At 41.8% G+C, this 8,034-nt stretch overlaps 1 non-coding gene across 1 annotated transcript; it reads right to left on the bottom strand.

The window, feature by feature from the left end:
• Positions 1-384: 384 nt before the first annotated feature.
• On the bottom strand, positions 385-489 carry LOC136053372 (U6 spliceosomal RNA). Its single transcript, XR_010622633.1, has one exon. It is a non-coding gene; the product is annotated as a U6 spliceosomal RNA (small nuclear RNA).
• Between the last annotated feature and the right edge of the window lie 7,545 nt (positions 490-8,034).

Below are 8,034 nucleotides of genomic sequence, written 5' to 3'. Positions count from 1 at the left end.
AGCCTGCATTCTGTGGCCAAAGGAATTGAAAAGAAGGCATTGGCAATGTCAATGGTGGCATACCACTTGGCTGCTTTTGACTCCAGTTCGTACTGGAGTTGTAACATGTCTGGCACAGCAGCACTCAGTGAGGGTGTGACTTCATTCAGGCCACGGTAATCTACCGTCAGCCTCCATAGGAGTCGCTGAAGGAAGATCCCGCCTCGGCATCCCGCAGCAGCAGGCAGAAGGGCTGCTTGCGGCCCGCCGCCGCCTTGGCCTTCAGCGGCCGCCCGAGCACCACACCGTGCGGGGCCGCCTTGGGTCCGCAGGCCGCCCGGCCGCCCTTCCGGGCCGCTGTGCTGTAGAGGCTGGGCGGCCGCAGCTTGGGGGCGGAGGGGGGCTGCGCCGGAGGAACGCTTCCCGAATTTGCATGTCGTCCTTGCGCAGGGGCCATGCTAATTTTCTCTGTATCGTTCCAATTTTAGTATATGTGCTAGCTGGCAGCACCCAAAAAGTTTACAAATATCCCAGGACATCTGGCAGTATGCCCAGACTTCAAGGTCGTGTTTTGCCATACAGCACCTGCAGTACAGATACGCTTCCTAACGACGTTCTCTCTGAGAGCAAAGAGAGATTCGTTCTAAAAGTATGTCTCTGCCCAGCTAAGGCAGCTGGTTTTGCCCCACGTTGGGCTCCAAAAGATTATCAGAGGGATGCAACATCTCTCCTATGAAGAAGGTTGAGGGAGTTGGTCTTGTTTAGCTTGGAGAAGAGAAGGCTCCAGGGAGACCTTGCTGTGACCATACAGTTCTTGAAGCGAGCTTGTAAACAAAAAGGAGAGCAACTTTTTACATGATGTGACAGGACAAGGGAGAATAGCTTTAAATTAAAGGAGAGGAAATTTAGGTTAGATGTTAGGAAAAAGCCCAGAGTGGCGAAGCATTGGAACAGGCTGACCAGAGAAGTTGTGGATACCCCATTCCTGGAGGTGTTAAAGGTTAAGTTGGATAGAGCCATGGGCAACCTGATCTACTGGTTGGCAGCTCTGCCCATGACAGAGAGGTTGTAGATCAATGATCCTTAGGTCCCTTCCAATCTAAGGCACACTATGATTCTATGACTTGTGTGCATTTATTTTGGCTAGATGATTTCTATCAAGATCCTCCTTAACTAAGGGGATGTCTCCCTTTCCTCAGGCTCTCTTTCTTACCTCCATGGTCTAGGATTTCTGTGGTCCAGACTTATCAGTAAATACTGAAGATAAGGGAGCTTTTATCTCCACTTTCTCAGCATTCCCTGTTACCAGGGCACCCCCCTCATTGAGCAATAGACCCACAACTTTCCTTGTCAGCTCCTCCACCACCTGCATCAGAAAATTATATTCAACACACTGCAGGAACCTCCTGAATCATATCCATGCTTCAGTGGAAATCTAATCTGTACAGGTTTTTTTTAATTAATGATCACACGTTGTCACTGTCACTCAGTTCAGAACCTTTCAATTTCTTGTTACTATGTCATAGTAAGATAGATGAAACTCCTGGAATAATAATGCTATGTTCATCTCTTATATGGGATGACACCACCTGACTGCTGGTATCTTCCTTTTTTAGGATCCAATATTAGTAGAGAAAAAGTGCCATGTTTGGAAATCCAGCCAGGTTTCTGCTCCTTTTCTTCTGCGTAAGAAAGCAAAAAGACTGTTCTTCACTGTATAATGCATGTTGAGTCATGAAAAAACAGATTCCAGCAGACTACTTGCCATTCTTAAATAAGCTTGACTGAAAAAATACAAAGCACTTGTCAGAGGGGAATAAGTTGCTCAGAATTTGCAGTGCAGTTGTTGACTCTCCACAACAACAGATTAGTAGCCAGAATGTAGAACTGTTGGCACTAACTTCACCACATTCTATACCTGTCTCCTCACACAACTGTTTGTGGTCTGATATTCATTCATTTCAAACCCAGAACTTCCAACCTCCATCATTCTAGTTTTACAGATGCCTAGCCACTCTAACCATATGGTTCTCAAAACAATCTACCAGCTCCTCTCTGTCCTGTCCTGCGTCCCTCTACTTACTTCTGGTTTCTTCATGCAGTTCTACTTGTACCATTTGCCCTTACCCTATTACTTGGCTTTCGTAGTTCTGGGTACTCTCAAGGGCATCTGCTTTCAGTCATGTTCTTGGAGTCCCTCTCAACGGTCTACAATGCCCCCATGTTCTCCATCTCTATCAGTTTTCTAATCATGGCATCAAAATCAGCCAGTGGGTGTGCCTTTAACTGCCTGGCACTATCCTGTCCTCTGAGGAATACAGCCTTAGGGTAGGATGCAGAAATTCACTGATAATGATCTTTCAGTCCATTTCCTTTCTTCCCTTCATTGGTTCCTTCTTGCCTCAAGGCCTTTACTGCTCAGTTTTGGGAATTACTTTACAGCCTCCTTTACCTCTCCATTACAAATCCAATGGGTTTTTGACCTCACATAGGGGAGTCATCTGATGCAGACAGTGATAACCTTCCTGGTGCTGCTAATGGCCCCGTGCTTCACTGGACCAGAGAGCTGCTTTACTAGATTTAATGCACCAGCTCTTTCGGCCTGGTGAGTGAGAAAGCATACATTAACTAGTTTGTCTGATCCCTGTCCCCAAGACCAATCTGAAAGCAGTGGCCAGTGAGCTGTACTGGATTACATATTTTGTTTGTCTTTGCATATCATATCATTGATGAAGATGTCGAACAAGACTGGACCCAGCACGGACCCCTGGGGGACAACACTAGTTACAGGTCTCCAACTGGACTCTGCACCACCTACAGTGCAGTTCTACCTATACTTCAGACTTCTACCTATACTTCAGAGGAATCCAAGTGAAGTCCTTTGGACTACACTAAGTGTTCATTCTGTTAGCTACAAAAATTCACCTTTACCTCTTGCTGTCATTAGTAAAGCACAACTTTAAGCAAGGATCAGTTGTTTATTGCAGTCACTGTGTCAGTAAGTATGAAATGACCATGATGATTCTAGAAATGGACAAGACCAGGAGATTTTTATCATAAGCTAACTCTCCTCTATGGCATGAAATTTTGTTAATGTACCGGTATGCAGGTCAGGGGACCCAAGCAGAAAAAAAATGGTTCAAAATATCTCAACTTTAGATACAATATCCAACAACTTCAAATTGCTATTTTCTGTTCCTTCTCCAGAGAAGTTTCTTTAACTGGAGGCGTTTCAGAGAAGTCTGATGATTTCTCCTGCTTCATTCGTAAATGCTACTATCTGTTTCCTATTTATAACTTTTTCTCCTAGATGTATTTGCCTTTAAAAATAATGTATTTATCTTTTTAACTGTAATTATTATTGACATAGTTGTATGAGCTAGAACATTTTTTGTTATTGGTTGAATTAATCTACTGAAGATAGATTTGTATAATGTAAAGGAATCTCTCTGCTCACAACAGGTGGCAGTGCTAAATAAGTACTCAGTGTGGTTTAACTTTGGGAATAGACATGAAATTTTTAAAAAGGCCAATTTTACTTTAATGCTTTAAACTTTTTTCTTTCTTTTGCTGACTTCATAAAGTTTGTAATTTTCACACCTAGCTTCACCATCTGTTGCAAAACACTCTGTAACATGGAAATATGTAGTTCTCTCCAAAAATAATAGTTTCATGGAAACTACCACAGATACAAAGAGAATAGTAACACTATTGTATAGAGCAAATTCTCAGATACAAAACACTGTTTTTTAATGTCAAGACGATGAGCTATGCATTTCTGCCAGTGATGAACAAGAGCCTGCACTTCTAAAAATCAGGAACAGTGGAGATAACCCACTGTTACTGCACCACCCACCACTTCACTGTGCTTACATCTACTGGTTGGTCTCCATAAAGATTCTGTAAGTGCCTATGAATGTCAATGGGTGCCATTTTTTCCACATGGAGGATTTTAATGACACACTTCTGCTTCATACACACTTCCATGTCAGACACCATTTTGTCAGATTGCCCCTCTGCTGCCATCTGTTGCGTGGCACAAAATGTAAAGGAATATTGTTGGGAAGGTTCAACCTCAGCCTAGCCTTCCTCAATTCCTCCCCAGTCATTTGTTTTTCTACAGTCTCGCTGTAGATTACTGTTTGTGTGACTGTATAGTGTAAGGGTAAGTAGAAGGAGAGTGTCTCCTCCTTCAAGGAGATTCATTCAAGGACCTTTTCCAATACAAAAGGTGGTCAGTTTAATTGAAGACATGTGAGCACATGGGAATGTTTACTCCAGCAGAATTAGCTGATTGAGGACTTTGAAGTTTGGAAACAAAGACCATATAGAAACTTTGTCAGCTGTACTAATTAATAAGGAAAGAGAGGGAATATGAGAAGCTTGCTTTAAGCTAGCTGTCTAAATGAGGATTTCTGGCCTGGGAAAATAAGAGGAAACAATAAGCAAAATACTGGGATGCAGACCTTATAAAATAAAAAAATGGAGAGAATGACAAGAAACAAACTCCCAGTCACACTAGCTGATGAACTATGAAACTCCAGGCATCACTTCTAGGAACCTAAACCTAGACTTGCAACAATTAAGATTGTGAACTACTAGGATCAGATTGAGAAGGGCACAGGGAACTGCAGAGCTCTTCAAATCCATGGAGTTAAAGAGAGAGTGGGAAGAACAAAAGGGGTTAAGTAGAAAAGTGTTGAAAATGGTTTGTTGTGTGTTAAATTATGCTTGTCCACCTGAACCTTGTACCTGATCACCACGATGTGTCCTATCTTGTATTTTCTCATTAAATCTGTTCTTAAATCTCTCTCTGCACATTCTCACACATTCTCTCATGTGTGTGTATGCTGTAAAAACTCATCCTGTGTGTGAGTAAAGATGGGTGCTAGATACAGGAATAGACACCCTGTCATGTGGTGTCGGCCACTGCAATGAGTATAGTTATCTGCTCCCAGATGCTGGAGAGGAGGCAATGCCTGTTTCTAAACCAGCTACCTAGTGGACATGTCAGGCTCTTGAATACTGGGCTCTGCACGGCAACTGGGGAGAGGCTGCAGATCTCACAGTGTACCTGGTTCATCCTGCTGGGTTGGGGGCCAAGTGTCTGCATCTGCATATTCCTTAACATGGTGTGTGTGGGGCTGTTGTGTGTATTTGCTAGTAGCTGGGACCTCAGGTCCAGGCTGAGGTATGAGGTGGACAGGGGAAGTCTGTGCTGGTACAGTTACAGGGACTTGGTAACATAAAGGGAAGTAAAGGGCTCAGGGTGCTGGACAGATAGGGGGACTGTGCTGATACTCAAAGAGTCTGAAAATGCGTGTACTATTGTGAGAGCTGTGTGAATCCCTGCAACTATAAAACTGTATCTCTGCAATAAGGAAAGGAGGAAGGAGTGGTCTCAGCTGTTTGTGTATAGGTTTACATGAGTCCTATGTGTAACTGTTGTTGAAGACATCCTCAACCAGAGCAGCCTGTGTGTCAGTGTCTCCTCTTGTGTGTCTCTGAGATACATACTCAGATTTGCTACCCACTGAAAGGGGAAAACAGCAGCCATGTCCAGTAGCCCAAGCAGAGATGGCAGGTTTCCAGGCATCAGGTTGGGCCCCAGTCAGATGGGAGATGGCTTTGGTCTGGAGCAGTTGGAGTGGCTGGAGCAAGTGGCCACACTCATTATCTCACTTCATTCATCATTACCTGGATCTAAAATTCACCCAATATAAAAATGGTCGAACAAATGTCTGTACTTAAAGAGCTTCTGTCACCTAATCTGCCTTTTTAACTGTGCCTCACTGACACTGATGTTAGAGCAACAGAAGATGTTGAAGTAAATGTCCCGTGTTAGACTCCCTTGCTGAGGCAGGAGCTTAGATTTATGCCAGAATGAATACCACAACCTCAGTTAGTAGTAGGAGTTCCCACACCTGGGATTATTTACTTACCTACTTTGATTAAATAAAGGTGCAAGTGAGGACTTGAAAGTGTTCCATGTTCCCTGTGAGGAATGCACACTACCTTTGATATGCAATCTTACACTCAATTGTGTACAGATTCCCTTAGATCCAAGCATGCCCCTGGAAGTTGCTTTACTAGTCCCACTGCAGAATGGAAAATTCCACATTCCTGTCCCTCTCCCTCTTACTCTGCCCTATGATCTGCATCTAGTGATCTTTTAACACCTCAGTATACAACTACTGATACCTGCTATATTGATCTCACTTCTTATTGCACACAATTCAGTAGAAAACATTATGTGACACACAACTATGTATTGTTAAGCCATTAAATTTAATAAATATTCCTGAAATAAAATGACGGTGTAAGTTCCTGACATCTTGATTTAATCAATACTCTCTGGTCTGAATATAATATATTTTGAAGACTAGCTGTAAAAGAAAATACCTACAACCACCAACAAATGAAAACAACTTGAATGTTTTGAACTGCAAGCAAGACCGTGTTTTGAACTGATGGCATGACCATCATGGTAAAGAGATCTCAGTGTCTGTAAATCAGAGTGTATATATCCTTGCATATTTTTACTTCTGTACTGAGTTCAACAGACTTGGGAGAATTATTATATTGATTTGACAAGCTGTATTCCTGATATGCCTAAATTCCAGACAGGCTTGGGGTATTTTGGAAAAAAAAAAAAAAAAAAAGAGAAGAAGAAGAAAAAAGTGAGCATCTTGAAAAGAAAGACTGTTATTAATATGAGAAAAGAATAAATAAGAAAAATAAATAAATAGTAAAAGAGAAAGCCACTGGTAATATAAAATTCTGCATAAATTCAATGACTGTGGAAAATATCGGGTACAGCAAATAATAATTGAGGTTAAATGTGAGTTTAAAGATTATCAGAGAGTTGTCTCACAAGCTACATGGTGGTAAGTTAACATTAGAGACCTAGACAGAGCAATGTGCTGACTGAGACTTCATCTGAGCAGTTTGATCTGTCAAGGTGAAAGGCAACATGAGTTTTATATATACATACTTGTGTCCAAAGAGTTGGTACTTTGCAAGAACAGATTTTTCTGAATTAGATGTTGTTAGATCACCATCTAGAGGACATCTAAAAACACATGCTTATAATTCTAGTGCTTTTAAAAAGTATACAATTTATTATTCCCCACACAGAGTACCAAGCAGCACAAAATATGAATTATTGGTTAAGTACAGAAGTGGTAAATACATTACATCTTCATTTTCTTGCCAATTGAATCAACCTTATAAAATATTTTTTTCCAATTTCAGAGTTACTTTGTGAGGTGGCTACACAAATTATCAGGATGAAGCATGATCTTTCACATTAGGTGATCTTTTTTGTTATCATTCTATCACAAGTAGGCCAATTTCAAATTTTCCGTTTGACTTCAAACAAAGATGTACTCTCACTTATTCCCCAAAGCTTTCACACTCTTTTTTGTTCTTCAGGATGTTTTAGCTAACTATGAGGCAAAGTCCACAGTGTTTCGGAATAAAAGATTGTGACAACTTTGTATGTCAGAAGAGCCCTCTGATGTCACAATGGAAGACCATGTTGCTATGGAAATTCTGACTGTTACAGCTGAAACGTAAAGAACAGAAGTATCTTGAGTTGGACAAGAGATTTGAATGGGGATTAATCCAACTCTAATCGTTTCTTTGAGGTTTAATGTTTATCTGGTGGCTTTTATCCTGGTCACTTCCCATCTAGTCTTCTCTAATGCCTTCATACCACTGAAAAGGCAGACCATGATTCACACAGCCAAGGAGACACAACAAGAGGAAAACAGTCCATCAGCAGGTGAGAAGATAAGTTGAAGTGAAAGGATGAGAAATGGGAAACTTGAAGAGCAGCAAGAAAAGCAGATGAGATAGGGCATATAGAAGCTTCATTTTGCAAAGACAAAAGCAGAAGATGAATTAAAAGTGATGTGAAGGGACAGTGGGGACAGTGGGGACCAGCTGCTCTGTAAGGAACAGGAAGTCACCAAGAAAGCATACCTGAAGAGCAGAGCTCTCATTCACCAGGGCCCAGTCCCCACAGTCCCAGAGCAGCAGCAACAAGGCCAT

Source organism: Cyrtonyx montezumae, unplaced genomic scaffold (genome assembly GCF_038088225.1).
Source record: "Cyrtonyx montezumae isolate F1298 unplaced genomic scaffold, pur_monq_1.0 scaffold_3, whole genome shotgun sequence".
Classification (NCBI taxonomy): domain Eukaryota; kingdom Metazoa; phylum Chordata; class Aves; order Galliformes; family Odontophoridae; genus Cyrtonyx; species Cyrtonyx montezumae.
The sequence above is the reverse complement of the archived record's forward strand: the minus strand, read 5'-3'. Positions and strand labels throughout refer to the sequence as shown.